Source organism: Glycine soja, chromosome 12, assembly GCF_004193775.1.
Source record: "Glycine soja cultivar W05 chromosome 12, ASM419377v2, whole genome shotgun sequence".
In the NCBI taxonomy this organism is placed as follows: Eukaryota; Viridiplantae; Streptophyta; class Magnoliopsida; order Fabales; family Fabaceae; genus Glycine; species Glycine soja.
This window is the reverse complement of record NC_041013.1, coordinates 11422952-11438958: the sequence shown is the minus strand read 5'-3', so window position 1 is coordinate 11438958 and position 16007 is coordinate 11422952. Positions and strand designations below refer to the sequence as shown.

Genomic DNA, 16007 nt, shown 5'->3' with positions numbered 1-16007 from the left:
GAGAAAGGAGGGTCTCAGTTAAAGATATCACAAATTGCTTTTAACAAATAGACTAACGAAGCAAGCGTACCAATATAGTTTTCTTTACAACAAAAATATATATCTTTATTAAAATAATACTATTTAGTTAAATAACACTTCCCCAAGCCACAAACCCTAAAAGGCTGTGAGCTAAATTCCTAAACCAAAACTAACCTTGAAAAAAATTTCTAAAATCCTTACCAATAGTGATGTCATGAGCTACATTATTAACCATCTCCTCTGACACAACTAGCTCAGGTAAAGTTGGTGGTTGTCTGCTTGAAAATAAAAACATACCAATGTAAGTTTTAAAGTTTTAAAAATGATGAAAAATACACAATGATCAAAATTAGCAATGCATAAAATGACACCCAAGGAAACATGCTACCTCTTCCACAATAGAACATTAACATCTACAACAGAGACAAAGGAAAGCAAACATCGGAATTAATGTAACCATATTGAATCTGAAAAACAAAGATATGCTAGCATGCAGTGTTATGATCTTTGGCAATTATATCCAAAATTTGTAAAGGTAAAAAAGAAAAGAGTTTAATTTATTAAAAGAAATTATTATCTGGTTTGAATTAGATCTTCACATGGACAAATAAAAATTTTCAGCTCAAAAATAGTTTTCAATCCCAAATCCAAACCATTAGGATTAGAATATGTTGACCAACGCAAAATGAAAGAAAGAAGAATAAATCATTACAATCTTCCATGAATCCAATTCAAGCAATGCATCAGCACCCTATGCACTCAGGGGTGGATCCACGCTGAGGCAGAGTGTGGCTATAGCCACACCAGAATTTTTAAGTTTTTTTTGTTTGTTTCAAAAGGACGTTGTTTTGATTAGTAGGTTTTTTTAAACAAAACTTCATTCTCTCTCTTGTTCACTGCTGTTGTGCTGCACCTGACCTAGGGTTCCTTCTCTCTCTTGTTCACGGTGAACTGCGCCTCTTCTTCCATTGCGTCGTGCGCTGCCGCCGCCGTTGCCCCTCTCGGCCTCTCCGCCTCTTCCCTTCCACCGTTCCACGACTTTGTTGAGGTAAGGTTTCCATGAAATAGCTTAGATTATTAACAGCCTTGATTATGAATTGTTGGAAACAGATCCAGGAATTAGGCCTCCAAAAATAGCTTAGATTATTAATAGCCTTGCTCCTACTGATCATCATATGCCTTCCTTTTTCTTAGAAATATTGAGTTATTAACAAAGAGTGTAACGGGGTTTATCTTTAGTGCATTTCTTATCATACTGAGCCTAGCATAAATAACCTACCTGGGTAAACTTTATATACATTATGATGTATTGCAACATTACCTAGGCCTATTTTCTGATGTGCGATGATTAATAAAATCCAATATTACCTTAGGCTTAATACAATTTTCCTGATCTACTTTCATGTTTAAATTGAATTTTTATTTTCTGTTATAAAAGCTTAGAGCTCTTATTTCAATATTTTGATAGTTTTCTTGGGTGCATTGAAAATAGTGCTCCAAAACTCCTTTCTATTACTATTACATTTCACATTGCACATCTTGTAATTTATAAAGAGCATGTGAATAAAGTTGAGTTCAGAGCATTTAGAACATTTAAATCTTCTGAACTTTTATTTTCGTAATGATGCAATCAGTAAAGGATAAACCTCTTAATTTAAATATCATACCTTTTTTATGTTGATGTTAACTGATGGCATGCCTTGTTGGACTCCTTTCTTGTTTAACTCTTGAGCTAATAGCATCACAACTATTGACATAATATTAATTGTAGGCATGCTTAGTTATTTCTATCAATCCCAGATAGCAGACGCGTAGCAGCTGACACCAAAATTGCTATAGTAGTATAGTTGATAGTGCATAACAATATGACTGCTATTTTCAAAAATTTTATACAGTTTATATAATTCATACTAACTATATATAAAAATTCTCAAATTAAAAAAAATCTTAACTTGTTCATAATTAACAATAAAAAGTTATAGGTCTTAGCTCTTAAAACAAACATGCTAGCAAAATTGTTACAACGGATGCCATGACTAACCAAATAGAGAGAGAGAGAGAGAACAAAGGAGTAAAGAGTGTTCAGTTTAATCCATTCCCTTATTTATGCTTTCATGAAGGAATTGGAAAATCTAGTTGTTGAGATAGGCATTTTAACAATAAGAAAATTGCTTTTGCTCTGTCCATTTTGTTTCTTTTTCCTTCCTCTTTCAGGGACTTGGTCCTTTCCCTTTTTCACCAGATAAACCTCAAAATTCAACTTCTTGTAATGAATTATTAAAGCACATCTAAAGATAACAATGGCTTTGAGTTAGATAATTAACTAATTTTAGTGGTTTCATTGTCTCTTTATAGGATGAAGAAATTTTTTCCTGTGCTTTCTAGAGACAAATCTACTTCTTCGGTAAATCTAGAAGCATCAAAAACTCAACATCCAAGTGAGAGTATTAAAGTTGTTGATTATGAATTGTTGGAAACAGATCCAGGAATTAGGCCTCCAATTTCAAACTATCATCCTGACATCCAAAATGAGGTAAGCAAAGCTTATTTAAAAATAGGTTGTCATCAACCTCCTCATAATTTCGTTTACCCTTGGTCTCTTAAAGGTAATCAAAGACGTAGATTTGGCAAAAATTGGTTTGATTTGTATGATTGGATTGATTATAGTGAATCTAAGGACCTAGCATTTTGCTTGCCATGTTTTTTGTTTAAGAATGTCTCTAAATACGGGGGAGATCACTTTGTGACTGAGGGGTTTAGTGATTGGAAGAATTCTCAAAGATTGGCTAATCATGCTACTTCTTCCAATAGTCATGTTGATTGTGTGCATATGAGTTATGCTCTCATGAACCCAAACCAAAGTATTAAGGCTGCATTTGTTAATCAAACTAAATAAATGAATTCTGAATATCGTGTTCGTGTAAACACATCTCTTATAGCTACTAAGTTTCTTTTGAGGTGTGGCATGCCATTTAGAGGGAGTGACGAGTCCTTTAACTCTTTATTTAAGGGGCCATTTCTTGAGTTGGTGGACACTTTAAAGGAAATTAACCCAGAGATAGCTAATGTAATAGATTGTGCTCCAGGCAATAACTTTATGACTGCTCCTACGATTCAAAAGGATCTTGTTGCTGCTTGTGCATGTGAAATAACTCAACAAATTGTTTGTGATATTGCAGATGATGTATTTTGTGTTTTGATTGATGAATCTGGTGATGTTACTGGTAAAGAACAAATGGTTGTTGTTATTCGCTATGTTAATAGTGAAGGTTTGGTAAAAGAAAGGTTTCTTGGGATTGTTAGTGTTAAAGAAACAAGTGCTAAGTCACTTAAGGAGGCACTTGAGAAGTTGTTGTCTATTAATGGCTTGAGTTTATCTAGCATAAGGGGGCAAAGATATGATGGAGCTAGCAATATGCGAGGTAAATTTGGTGGTTTGAGAACTTTAATTCAAAATGAAAATCCATCTGCTTATTATGTGCATTGTTTTGCCCATCAACTTCAATTGGCACTTGTTGCATGTGCTAAGACTCACAAAGATGTTAGTGGTTTTTTCGGTAAGGTCAATATGCTTGTTAATTTCATACGGTCTTCTAATAAGAGACAAGAATTGCTTCGGGACAAACAAGTATCTCAATTTGCTAAATTGATTGAAGAGGGTCAGATAGAGATTGATAGTGGATTAAATCAAGAATCGTCTATTGCTAGAGCGGGTGACACTCGTTGGGGTTACCACTTTAGGACTCTCACTAGTTTGATGACTATATATGGTGCCATTATTGAGGTACTTGAAGAAGTCGGGAAAGATACGTCATTTGAAAAATATGGTGAAACTATGCTTTTGCTAGATGTGCTTCAGTCCTTTGATTTTATTTTCATGTTATACATGATGGTTGAGATTTTAGGATTTACAAATGATTTAAGTGTAGCGCTACAAAAGCGTGATCAAGATCTTTTGAATGCTTTATCACTTGTCAAAGCCACCAAAGAAGAATTACAAGAAATGAGGAATGATGGATGGGAAGAACTTATATCTAAGGTTATGGAAATTTGCAATAAGCATGATATTGACGTGCCTGATTTGGATGCACCGTATGTGCAAAGGAAGAAACCTAGATGACATGCTACCACTTCTAGTGTTTCTAATTTGCATCATTATAAGAATGATTATTTATTTAGTGTTTTAGATTTGTAGTTGCATGAGCTCAATGCTAGGTTTGATGAAGAGAATACTGAACTTTTACAATGTGTTTCATGTTTGAGTCCCTCATCATCATTTGAAGCTTTTGATGTGCAAAAATTGTTGAGGATGGTTGAACTTTATCCAAATGATTTTGTAGATGTGCCGGAAGTGGTGGTGCGACATCAGCTTCAGAATTATGTTAGAAATGTTTGATGTGATCCAAAATTTGCAAAGTTAAAAGGACTTTCAGACCTTTGTGCAAAGCTTGTGGAAACAAAAAAGTGCAACACATTTGATATAGTTTATAGGCTTCTGAAGTTGGCTTTAGTCTTGCCGGTAGCAACTGCAAGCGTGGTACATGTTTTTTCAGCTATGAAGTTTGTGAAGAGTTAGCTATGTAACAAAATGGGTGATCAATGGTTAAATGATCGTCTTGTAACTTTTATAGAAAGAGATGTTCTTGGAACAATCAACAATGATGTTATTTTAGCTCATTTTCAAAAAATGAGTAGTAGACGATTTTCATTGTAAATACATTTCATTAAACAACATTATTTCTTATTTTCAATATATTTTAGTCTATAATTTCTTTTATATTTTAGCCACACTGATATTTATTGTCTGGATCCGCCCTTGTATGCACTTGAAAAACAAACACTTGCCCAAGTTAGAGTGGAAAGTGGAAATGCACAAAGTATGTGCATACCAATGGAGACTTTCCGGTTTCCTAGAATGTGAAATATTGCTTCATTTGAAAAGACAAAATAAAGAACATATGTTTAGTCACTGGACCAACCTCTAATAGTTGCTATTAGCCAATAATAGCCTTAAGTAGGTAGAAGTAGAAAGTAAGAAAATGTTTTAGTTTGAGATGAAAAAAAATAATTTCACACAATAACATTTAGAAAGAAAATAATAAAAGATGATAATATTTACATATCATACAATAAGCTTTTTACACAGATGTCTGGGAGAAGATGGTAGCCCAAAAAATAACCCGCGGGTAGAGGAGGTAATATAAATCTCTTAGTTAAGCCCATTGCATTTGTCGTTGAGTTCTCTGATGTAGAATCACTTGTAGACACTTTCATTTGTCCTGAGAATCTTCACCTGAAAACAAGCCACACCATGAGCATCATGCTATGTTCTAATTAGGGCAGAAACCAAACAACAGATGTAAATCACAACTCACAACACATTCTAGCATACCCGGTTGAGCCAATCAAAAGAAGTAGATAACAACAACATGATAAGGCGACAATACAGAGAAAACGCCAGCATGCTGTCCGATAAAAGAGAAAGTGTGAAAAAGTGTAAACATTGAAAAGAAGATTTTGTAAAATCGTCTTTTAAATTATTTAATTATAACGGTTTTTTGAATACTTAAATTCACACTTCTAAAATGTTTATTAATAAACTTAATTATAATACTGCTACCAAATTGACTTTAAAGATGGTTTCTAATCAACCTTATTGATGATGTATCGTAATAAATAATTTTTATAATAATAGATGAGTTGGTTATTATTTAGTAGTGAGTGAGAACTACCACAAAATAGAGAATTAATATTATTAAATCTATGTCGGTTATTGAAAAATTGATGTAACAAACTATGTGGTGACATTTTTGAAATTTTAATAAACTTTTTGAAGATGTTAAAGACGGTTTTTATATAACTGTTTTTTATTTTATGGAAATGTTACAAAAGATGATTTTATAAAAATGCTGTTTGTTTGTAACTAGATTACTACGGTTTTTTACCACCGTCATTGAAGTGATAATATTTTAAATCTCGTTGCTACTGCTACATTCAGCTAACTTCTCTAAACATAGTAAAGGCATTTTCTGGAAACCTCCAAACGCAACCGCAAGCTTCGTCGTACCTCCTTCACTCCGCCATAAGCTTCGAATTGTGCCGCCATTGCCATTGTCTGTCTTAGTTGCGACAGCCAGCTGCCTCCGACCGTTGAAAGTAAGTACCACTATTGTGTTCGTCCTCGTAAATTTAATTTACTTGTTTGTTGTTCGTGGTCCCTCATAGGTTTCATTCATACATGCCTGGTGTTTATCATATTATCATTTTGTTGACATTCTAAGTTTCTGTTTGTTTAAACCCTAAATTTACTTAGTTGTGAGTAGAAATCCCTTTTTGGATTATACAAACCTGGCATCATAGCTTTGTTGTAAAAGCCCGGTCTTGTCGACAGAGAGGTTGTAATTTCGGGAACCTAATTCAGGGGCAAAGAATAGACTATATTTCATAGGTGAGATAACAACAGGTAGCAAGGTGTAGTGGGAATGCAGAATGTTCGGTTTTATTTATGCTTAGTAACGATGATGCCATCGCCACGTGGCCTTTGAAGAGGAAGAGGGCTAAGATGCCAGTGAAGAAGGCCGTTTTGCTCATCTTCCAAATGTGGAAAATGGGGACAATCAACTTCTTCTCTGGTGGCTTCTCCTCTTCTGGTTTATTCTCTTCTTCTGCAGGTTTTTCAACATCTTTGCTCTCTTCTTTCTTTTCTGGTTCAGGTTCTGGCTGGGGAACTATCTTGGCGTGCTTTTTGGTGCATCTATATACATAATCCACTAGCTTGTTTGCATCCGTGGTTCCTGTCACAAGAACCTTCCCTGTGCTAAACTCTGTCATTGTTGTTTGAACTCCTACATCAATCAACACAGGTTTTCACATTAATTACATATGAAGACGGAATTATATCTTTACTTTAAAAAAGAATAGTGAATTTAGATAAATAAAATAATCTTATTCTTAGCATTTACTACATTTAAAGATGTTATTAAATTGTTTTTAAGATTAGAATGCTATTAGTATTTGAATTTTGTATTACACTTAAGCTATATATATATAGAGAGAGAGTCTAAGAGTAGAAGTTTATCAAGCTCATAGTAAAATATATCTCCACTTCTTTGGAAAAATAATTTTTCTATCGAGAATCCCAACAATTTGTTGATAAATTAGAAGGGGAAGGACAGGAACAATTTGAATTTTGTACTATGAAAATTATCAAAAGAATATATTTCTAAACTCTATAGATATGAAATGTCATTCACTAGTCTTGGAAAAGCTAGATTGACTGAAGTTAAAAGAGAAAAATAAGAAGACAATAAAGGAGAAGATATTGAGAATAGTTTAGATTTGTTGACATTAATCTGTAAGATATTGTTGCAAATTTCGTGGCTGGAAAAAGAATTACAATAAGATGACACTAATGCATGGCCTCATCGATCTGAATTGATCAGTGTCAATAATTCTTGAAACAGAACATATTGAAACCCAGTGAACTTGATTTTTTTTTTTCTAGATACACATGCAACACATTGTACTGGAATTCAAATCATTTATTTAGAATATACTTATATTTTTGCTGAATTGAATAAAGATTGTAAATGGCCATTAAAAGGGTAAAATCATTAAAAGAAATAATATTGTGATACTCCTTTTCCCCATATATAGTGATTGAAACTACTGCATGAAATAGAAACCTAATACTACACAAATTCACATATCACATTAATCAAATTACATAAGTGCTAAAAAACGAAGATTAACCAAATACTTAATACTGATGTGCAATTCGATTCAATCCTTCAACATAAATTGATTTTCCTTTTTCCTTTTGTGAATGATAATATGTCCAAGGGTAGTAACTGTTCTAATTAGTTACTCAAGAGCCATAAATTGAACCTGCAATCCAATCATAATGCCATTAAAGGGATAAACTGTAAGTTATGTGAATAACTTTCAATATCGTAATACATGGAAAGTGTGGAAACAATCAATATTAAGTTGCTGAATTGTCAATTCCACAGTCTGCATTTTAATTTTTATAAATGTAAATAGATAGATTGCAAATTACTTAAACAAGAGACAACAGACCACAGATGCTATGCATGCATATGTTAATAAATACAATGAACTGCAGAAGGTGTCATATCCAACCTTCCAAAATTGAGGTCATTACCTTATTATGTTGTACATATTTTTAATGCCTATTATCTCCCTTTCTGGTTGAATATCATATGAACTTCTAAGCACTTGCTAGAATTTACAAAGGTCCACGTTTTCCTTATTTTTTTAAAATATTTTTCCCTACATGAACTTGTGTTTTATTTTTAAATAGTGTATAATTGCTGAATGCTGATCCTGTATTCAATTTTTTTCAGAGGCCCGTTGAAGGAAATGCAACAATGAAACAGGATTTAAGAAGCTGACTTCACATATTGGAATATATTAAAGCCCTGCCTCTAAGTACTTCAATGCATTTTCTTTTAATTGTGGCATAAGCTACAATGTTTTTATACGCTTGTCTAATTTCACTATATATGTATTGTAAATCAATTGTTCATTTGATAATTACAATGGTATTTGTGACATGAATGAGGATAAAATAGGTATTCCCTTTTTTTCTACTTGAGATAATAAAGTACAACGATTTCATCAGTAGTTTAAGTATGGGCTATAAAGGATGAAATTTGTTTATTTTATTAGAATCTTTATTTTTCTATTTTTTTAAGATGTCGATATTCTTATAAATGTGGATATGTTTTACCAAATATGACTATTTTATTAGAATTCTTTGAAGTATTTTTGTTGACCTACCCACAAATGTCCATTCATGCAAACTTCATTCCATAAGTACAATTTTAGGTATAACGGGGTGTGTTAAGATACCACCTTTGCTACGAATATGCCAAAAGTAATTCTCCTACTTTAACTAGGTTTTTGAATTGCATTAAGCCCAAAAAGGATGAATTTGAGGACAAGATAAGTGGTGCTATGCAATGCTGTCCTTCAAGTCCAAAGGGCTCTTATGCAAGCAAACATGTTGGAATATACATACAAGCCATTTATATGTCTTAGCCTAATAGCTTAAGCTTTTGGATGAAAACTCATAAGTTGTTCTTGTATCATATTTCTAACATTAACGATTTTTATTCACATAGGTGAATAGCTAAGAAAAAATTGGAAGTAAAAAACAGAAAGCATGTATTACAAGAGAATATATATCAAAATTCTTAATTTCAATGGATAATCCTAACTAGTGGTCTACATTGTCACTTCCAAGCTCGACTTTGAGTGTGTCCTGAAGCTCACATTCAAATTTTAAGAAGAGTTTCCTTGCGGCCATCCTGTGATTTTCAATTCATCTATTTCTATAGTGCTTCTAATTGGTAGAACATGCAATGCTATCTAATATCCATAAAATCATGTAAAGGGTTGTCCAGAAAATAACATTTCCTAGTTGTTTAATTTTGAATGCATGTATAATATCACTAGAGCTTCTATTATATTCTCAAGAAAGAAAGAAAAAAGAAAAACACACTCAGGTTTCAAGCTTGTAACTAATTGATTCTTAAATAAAGTGTGACTTTGCGGATGATATAAAAAAGTTACCTATAAATAAATATAATAAATAATATCTTTTGTTATCCTTTGTGGATGGTTTGAAAGGACAAATTCTGTGCATGATTCCTAAGTATATATCACTCATATTTATTATTCTCTTAACCACTTTTTGTTCTACTGCTATGTGCTCATATTTTGTTCTATCTAAGCATTAAGGAAAATCCTTCCAATGCGAGCTTGTCTTTGCCAAGATGGGAATCAAGTGAGTAAATGCTGTATATATATTACTACTACAAAACAGAACACATCAGTTATATACATTACTACATTAGCAACTCTAGTGCATTAGAACTTAGTACCTAGCACTCAGTAGTTGAAGTGTGTTCCAATGACATCTCTAAATGGAACTTTAGTTGAACATAGGATTAAAATATGTTTTTGGTCTCTTAAAATTTGACTTTAATCCCTATAAAAGTTCCTACGTTTTTACATAAATGCATGTGTAGTCTCTGCTGAGAGACTAAAACAATGTTACTCTTAATAAAGCAGACATGATCAAGAAGGGAAAGATGTGTGCTCTCTTCATATTTTAGGGTATGTACAACAAGGAAGAGAACCATAGATGTCCTACACTTTAGGATTATTTCTCTTTATATCTCTTATTGTTAGATTTCATCTTAAAATCAATTGACATTAAGTGAAATTGTCCAACAAATATATAAGCTGCACTCCAAGGATTGTGGCAGCCGATGTGGGACTTGAGTATTTCCCAATACTTATCCTATCACATCATATATCTCAGCTATCATGCCTACACTTTTCTCTAGGTGTCGTTTAGCTCTTAGATGTCCTTACATTACAATAAGACTAACGGTATGCAATTTATGATTGTAGATTTATTTGGTGCTCTCAGGGCTAGAGTGTATGATGATGAGGTGAGGAAGTGGATTTTTGTTATTGGTGTTGACTTCATTGGGAAGAAGCTTGTGAACTCCAAGGAAGGACCTCCAACCTTTGACCAACCGAAGATGACTTTGAGCAAGCTCTTGGAGTATGGTAACATACTTGTCCAAGAACAAAGAGAATGTGAAGAGAGTACAACTAGCAGACAAGTACTTGAAAGAGGCTGCTCTTGGTGATGCTAATCAAGATTCCATCAACAGAGGAACTTTCTATGGTTTGTTCTTTTATCTTGAATCTTAATATAGGATATACCATGCTCAAAGGTCTAATTGATTTGCTGTAATTAGCATTTGATGTAATATAGGAACCGGCGAAATTCTTTGGTTATGGATTGTAGTTAATTTTTTGTCGATATATTGTCTTTCAATATTACATGTGTTTGTTTTGTTGTTTTTTTTGTTTCATATGTTATTTGTGCTGAATATTGTTGATAGCAGGAAACTAGCTTAAGGGGGTGTGTTAAAATTCAATAGAATAAATAAGCTAGTTATTGATTGAGTATTAGCTATGTGCTAACAGAAATAATTTCCGTTGTAACTGTTTTCCCCTTTCTCTGTCTCGTTCTTGGAAAAGTGTATGTGCTTGATTTTTCTTTTGATGAATTCATACTCCAACAAATGGTATCCAGAGCAGGTTGTTGAAGTGTGATCATCGATTGAAAGTGAGGTGAGTGAAACCTAAACACGAGAGACGGTAAGCGAGTGAAAACACGAGAGGCGGTGAGGAACCTTATCAATGGCAACGATGAACGCAAACTTTCCGGCGAACTTTCCGGTTCTTGATGGGAGAAATTACAATCAATGGAGTATGAAGATGAAGGCGATCCTCGGTTATCAAGATGTGTGGGATCTAGTGGTGAACGGACTTGATCCGTTGCCGGCGAATCCAACCGCTGCGCAACAAGCGATATATAGAGATGCGAAGAAGAAGGATTGCAAAGGCTTGTGCATTCTGCATTAGTGTGTGAATCAAGCAATTTTTGAGAAAATTGCGAGATCGGAGACGAGCAAAGCGGCGTGGGATGTTCTCGCGAGCTCCTACGCCGGTGATCAGAAATTGAAGAAAGTACGACTTCAAACTCTAAGGCGACAGTATGAATTGCTAGGCATGGAAGAGAGTGAGACAATTGCTACCTATTTCACTCGTGTTCAAACCATGACATATCAAATGCAATCGAGTGGTGAAACTCTGTTTGATGAGAAGATTGTTGAGAAGATATTACAATCGGTGCATTCGTGATTTGATCATGTCACGGTAGCGATTGAGGAATCGAAGGATCTATCAACACTAAAATTGGAGGAACTTCAAGGATCACTTGAAGCACATGAACAACGAATGAATGAGAGGAAGTTTGTGAAGCCTAGCACTGAACAAGCACTCATGGCAGAAAGTGGAAACAGAAGTCATGACAATCAAGGAGGACGTGGCAGAAGTAGAAACAATTACAGAGGAGGAAAAGGCAGAGGTAACAATTGTAACTCAAACTCTGGTAGAGGAAACTCTAGTAATAATTACAATAGTGAACAAAAGAACAATAACAGTGAGAATTATAGAAGAAGAGGTGGAAGAGGTGGTAGAGGAAGAGGTGGAAGAGGAGGATGAAAAACTGATAAGAGTCACATTCAATGCTATAATTGTGAGAAATACGGTCATTTTGCTGATGAATGCTATAGTAATCCAAGCCACACTGATGCAAGATTGGCTCAAGAAGAAGATGAGAAGGAGGAAATTTTGTTAATGGCAGTAAAGGAGGAAATTGGTGATGATGGAGTGGAAGAAGTGAGAAAGGAGAAAGTAGATATAGAAGAAGTGTTATATATGGTGACTGTGAAGGATGCGAGTGATCATGGTGATAACTGGTTCCTTGACATTGGGTGTTCAACACACATGTCAGGAAAAAAGGAATGGTTTGTTGAGATAAATTTCACTGTCAAAAGCAGGCTGAGGTTTGCTGATAACAGGACTATGAAGGTTGAAGGTGTAGGAAAGGTGATGATCAGGAAGAGAGATGGATCTAAATGCTTTATTTCTGGAGTGTTGTATGTTCCAGGAATGAAGAGCAATCTTCTAAGCATTGGACAGCTATTGGAGAAAGGGTACAAGATGGTGTTGGAGGATTGTGCCATGAAGGTGTATGACAATGAGAGGAGATTGTTGATTAAAGCAAATTTGTCAAAGAATAGAACATTTAAAGCTAAGCTAGATGTTCTAGTGCAACAGTGTTTAGCATCAACAATTGACAAGGAAGAATGGCTATGGCATTTTCGTTATAGTCACTTAAACTTCACTGATCTGAATAGGTTACAGAGTAAGGGAATAGTGAAAGGAATTCCTCATATCAAGGTGCCAAATGATGTATGTGGAGAATGTATAAAAAGCAAGATGTCCAGAAACTCATTCAATCAAAATGTATCCACAAGATCCAAGAGGAAGCTGCAAGTTGTTTTTTCTGATGTATGTGGACCAATTCAACATATGACTCCTGGAGGTAACGAATACTTTGTTACATTTATAGATGAGTTTAGTAGAAAACTTTGGATTTACTTGATTAAGAGGAAAAGTGATGTGATTGAAGTATTCAAGAAATTCAAAGTTTCAGTGGAGAAACAGCGTGGAAAGAATTTAGAGATATTAAGAACGGATGGTGGGGGTGAATATGTATCTGCTGAGTTTACTGAATTTTGTGAGAAAGAAGGCATCACACATGAAGTAACACCTCCATACACTCCTCAACATAATGGAGTAGCTGAGAGGAAGAATATAACTTTGTTGAACATGGTGAGGAGCATGTTAAAGAGCAAGAAACTACCAAAATATTTGTGGGGAGAAGCTGTGAACACTACTGCATACATCTTGAACAGAAGCCCAACTAGGAAATTGGAAAATATAACACCTGAGGAAGCTTGGACAGGAGTGAAACCAAATGTGTCTCACCTCAGAGTGTTTGGATCTATTTGTTATAGACATGTACCTTACCAACTGAGAACTAAACTTGATGATAAAGGAGAAATGATGATATTGATTGGATATCACTCAACTGGAGGTTATAAATTGTTGAATCCAATGAATAACAAGATAGTGATAAGCAGGGATGTAGTGGTGGATGAAAGCAAGGATTGGGAGTGGAATGTCACACCAGAGATAGAAAAACAGAATCAAGTTGAATTGCAACTTGAAGACAGTGACACTGTGACTGTGCAAGAAAATGAAACTGGAGAAGACAGTGCTGAGGGGCCAAGAAGATCTTTGAGACAGAGACAAGTCCCTCAAAGATTAAATGATTTTGAATTGTTGAATGATGGTGCAATTAATGATGAAGGTGAGATAGTGCATTTTGCACTACTAGCTGAATCTGAGCCACTCACAGTGGAAGAAACAATGCAGAATAAGAAATGGATTAAAGCTATGAATGAAGAGCTTAATTCCATAGAAAAGAATAATACTTGGGAGTTAGTGGAACTACCAAAGAATAAGAAAGCCATTGGAGTGAAATGGGTGTATAAGGTGAAAGTAAATCCCAAAGGAGAAGTGGTGAGGTATAAGGCGAGGTTAGTAGCAAGGGGATTTCTCCAAAGGCAAGGCATTGACTACGAAGAAGTATTTGCACCTGTGGCCAGATTAGAGACAATGAGAGTGGTGGTGGCACATGCAAGTTTGAGAGGGTGGAAACTACATCAACTTGATGTAAAATCAGAATTTTTGGATAGTGATTTACAAGAAGAAGTGTACATTGATCAACCACCTGGGTTTGTAGTGAAAGGCAGTGAGAGCAAGGTGTTCAAATTGAGGAAGGCTCTATATGGGTTGAAACAAGCACCACGTGCTTGGAACATGAAAATAGATAAGAGCTTGACCAATTTGGGTTTTGTGAAATGTAGGTCTGAGCATGGAGTGTATGTGAAGTCAGGGGGTGAAGACATTATTATGCTATGCCTTTATGTTGATGATCTGTTATTGACAGGAAATAATGAAGCAAAAGTGAATGAATTTAAGAAAAATCTAATGGATGAGTTTGACATGACTGACCTGGGTGAGTTGTCATATTTCCTTGGAATTGAATTCAAGAAGTGTAGTGAAGGAATTGTTCTCACACAACAAAAATATGCTATTGATATTCTACATAGATTCAATATGCAACACTGTAACAGTGTTGAAACACCTGCAAAAGCTGGATTGTGGCTCGATAGAGATAGTGAAGAGGACTTAGTAGATGCTACTGAGTTTAGAAGGATTGTTGAGGCATTGAGATATCTTTGCAACACCAGACCTGATCTGGTTTTCAGTGTTGGTCTGATTAGCAGAGTTATGGACAGGCCTAGAGTATCACATCTCAATGCAGCAAAACGAATATTGAGATATGTGAAAGGAACAATTCGTTATGGAATTTTGATGCCCATTAACCATAGTGAAAATACAAGAAATCTATATGGCTATACAAATGCTGATTGGTGTGGAGACAAAAGTGATAGGAAGAGCACTGCTGGGTTTGTTTTTCTAATTGATTCAACACCAATTTCTTGGAGCTCCAAGAAGGAATCTGTGGTTGCACTTTCATCGTGCGAAGCTCTGAATACATTGCTGCTGCAATGGGAGCTTGTCAAGCAGTGTGGCTTGATACTTTGATGCAGGAACTGAAGATCAAAGAAGAAGTTCCAGTTGTGCTATATGTAGATAACAAATCTACAATCAAGTTAGCCAAACATCCAATAGCACATGGAAGATCAAAGCACATTGAAACCAAATTTCATTTCATAAGAGACCAAGTTGCGAAGGGAAAATTCAAGTTGAAGTTCTACAAATCAGAAGATCAGCTTGCAGATATATTTACCAAGTCCTTGAAATCTGAAACCTTCAAGAAACAGAGAAGCATGCTGAATATTGTTGATAGCAGAAAACTAGCTTAAGGGGGTGTGTTAAAATTCAATAGAATAAATAAGCTAACTATTGATTGAGTATTAGCTATGTGCTAACAGAAATAATTTTCGTTGTAACTGTTTTTCCCTTTCTCTCTCGTTCTTGGGAAAGTGTATGTGCTTGATTTTTCTTTTGATGAATTCATACTCCAACAATTTGGGCATATCAAATTATTGAGGGGATGCTTTGGGTAACGTTTGGTAATTGTAATTTGGTTGCCATTTAGTATATTTAGTTAGGATCAAATTTTCTTCAAAAATAGTCATTGTCAAAATCTGCTAAATATTAATTTTTGTATTTATTATTACGTAATATTATTGGAATTAATAACTTTTTTTGTATATGCATGTAAAAACAAGACTGCATACAATTATATATCCTTCCCCGTACATGTGTATTTCGAGAGGAGTCATAGGCAGTAGGTACATTAGTTTTTATTTTTATTTTTGTGTTATGAGAGCTCATTAACTATTTGTGTGTTTTAATGGATTGCTAAGTGACCTGACAATTCTAGATTTCTAAAATGAATGTGAGAACTAAAAACAACGATTTCAGATTTT

At 34.6% G+C, this 16007-nt stretch overlaps 1 long non-coding RNA gene and 1 pseudogene across 1 annotated transcript; both read left to right on the top strand.

Annotated features, from left to right (window-relative positions):
- The first annotated feature begins 511 nt into the window (after positions 1-511).
- Positions 512-4735, top strand: LOC114378716 (annotated as a pseudogene).
- A 1242-nt stretch (positions 4736-5977) lies between these two features.
- LOC114379546 lies at positions 5978-8626 on the top strand. The gene is made up of 2 exons (XR_003659520.1): positions 5978-6177; positions 8388-8626. It is a non-coding gene; the product is annotated as an uncharacterized LOC114379546 (long non-coding RNA).
- Positions 8627-16007: the final 7381 nt, after the last annotated feature.